Here is a 2,804-nt window from a genome sequence, read left to right on the forward strand (position 1 = left end):
TGGGCTGTATAGTCATATCTCCTGATATCTCTGAGGAAGTTTGTCCATGGTTCATGTCCTAAAAAAATTAAAGATAATGGGGTAAATCCTGTGTCCCTCAGAATGTGGGTATGAGCAATATAATCTACAGTAAATTCTGTTGGGTGAAAAAATTGCTTAGCAAGATTTAATTAATAGAAAAATGCATTTATCCCAAGTGATACAAAATGTCAAGGTATGGTCTAGTAATTATTTTAGACCGGAATAAGTGTCAAAAGCGCACCACAAACGAAAGTTCAGTTTAAAAAAAAATGTATATATTATTTATAATGGTTACATTTGTAAATGGCTGGCATATACTCCAATGGTAAAAGAAACTACATAAAGAACGTAACTTTGGTGACAATTTTTGACATAAATTGCTTATGAAAAATAACCAAAATATACATAAGTTAGAATAGATAAACATATATATACACGTTGTAGGTCTGTCCTTTTGAAGTACAAATGTTCTATCAACACCCTGTTAACTACCTTCTTCTTAGTAAATGGGTGAAGAGACTAGGGACATGGACAGATAAATAAATTGTCAATGTTTCAACCCAAAGTTATGGGTAATTAAATGAACATAACTGCAGGTCTTCCTCAGGACTGGTGTAAGGAATGTAGACGCCAATTCTGAAACACTCTTTTAATCCTGGATGGAGTCCAAGCATATGTGAAAGAGAAGTCTCATGTATCATCTCTCATGGAAGGAGTAAAACATCATATGAATAAAGGGGGTCCAAACCCACCAGCAGATCGCTCTAGCTTGATGGGGTCAATATTACTGGCATTCAAAAATCTTGGCATGAAAAACCAAGAGGTAATCCCTAATTGAAAGTTATCAGGAGGTAATTCCTTAGTTTAACATCATCGGACCAATATTCCCTATTGGATCGCTCTTGTTTGGAAGCACTAAAGTCAATGACAACCAATTTGCAGCCAGAAAAATTACGAGCGATATTCTTAGTTGAATTCTTGATATAAATGTGGGCAATAATCCCTTATTAGTGACAGATTCAAATTGGACGGTGGAATTTGTCACTAACCAACGACTTATTGCCGATACTTAAAATCAGCATTTCACTTTGACACATATACAGTCACATGATAACCCCCAAACAAAAGCCAGCTCCGCTTTAATCAGGAGCTGCAGCACTCCCTGGAAGCATTCAGCAACCAAGGTGGGAACCCAATGATGAAGCATATCACCTACTAGGTAGATGAGTGAGGGTTCTTTTAAAACACCCTGTGTGTCCCATAGAAAGCCTCCATTGTTTATTTCAGTTTCTAAATGTCCTAACTCACTGCTATGACATAGCACCAGTTAATAACAAAACTGGTTACCCACTGAGTGGAAGCAGAAAACACAGCTGCAGGAGGTGGAAAGAAGGGATGGATGGTTTGCAGGTTGGTTAGAGATCGCAGGTACCTTTTTTGTTTGTTTTTTAAATGTTTTATTTGGAACAGGTAAGAGAGGCTGTGTTATGTATGGCTCCCCCATTACTGTTCTGCTTCTCCGTAGCAGATGAAAGCAGAGGAAGGTGATTTTGGGACGATACATAATATAAAATTATAGATGGGTAAAAAGTGAATTACGAGGATGTTTTTCACTTCCATCATAAAAGACTAGAGCTTCGTTCTCGTTGCCTATTTGATATTGTTCAGAACCCCTCAATGAAAAGCATCCCCATAATTCACTGTTACCTATCTATAATTCAGTATGATAATATCGAAAATACATAAATGGTAATTAATATGTACATATTTAGGGCCAGAATTACTAAACTTTGGTGCAACACAGTATAGGGAAGTTGCTGCGCTGCGCTACGTCAAAGGGAGAGATAAAAAATGTGCCTTATCTACTAAGATATGGCGCAGTTCTGCTCTCTCTGGAGTGCTGGTACAGTCTCGATGCCTACAGCCAATGAAGTCACCTTTGAGCCATGACACAAGGGTACCTGTGTTTGGGTCGTAATAGTTGTTGTGCGGAACGGACACCTTTCTGCATTAAAATAATTCTTAAAGGTATGTGTATGTGTAAATATGGGTTTGCGTGAAAATACAAGGCTGGATGTACCGGACCGCCCATGCTCCACCCAAGTATTGCCTCCCTAGACACAAGGTATTGCAAGACAGTGTTTTTAGATTTGAGATAACATTCCAAAGGCACACACATTTAGATTTTTTGTGGCTTGGTAAAGTGGCCCAGCCCTGTCTTAACATCTTAGTAAATCTGGGCCTCAATCTTTCAGTCAATCATTCAGGATGGGGGCGCTAGAGGGCGGGCTAGCAAGATGGCCGCTCCTGCAGTCCGGGGCGGCTAAACAACATTATTCTGCACAGAAGCCCTCTCTGAGTGCTGAAATAGAGTGGAACAGATGCAAGAACTTCCAAAGAATACGGAAAATCGCCAGACCCCACAGTCGCATGCAGGACACCTCTGATGGAGATGGCTCTGTGACGGGACCTACGGGTGCCAGAGTGGTTCCAGAGAGGCCTACAGCATGTATGGAGTGGATACGGCAGTGGAGTGTTATCCGGACTGAGACGACTACTCGCTCACTGGGACGAAGGAGAGTGGACACAAGGTTACAACTCCGGGACTGCTGCACGTTCCTGGAGACCGCTGAATCGGAGACTTTGTCTGACCACTGAGCAAGTAGGGAGGTGGGAGGGGACGGGGGGAAGACTGCAATGCAACACTGAGACCTAGAGATCATACTGGCCCCCTACTCCTGGCACCCATGGGCACAGTAAGAAGAGCGGTGGCCCTCCCTATT

This window comes from Lissotriton vulgaris, chromosome 11 (genome assembly GCF_964263255.1).
Source record: "Lissotriton vulgaris chromosome 11, aLisVul1.2, whole genome shotgun sequence".
In the NCBI taxonomy this organism is placed as follows: Eukaryota; Metazoa; Chordata; class Amphibia; order Caudata; family Salamandridae; genus Lissotriton; species Lissotriton vulgaris.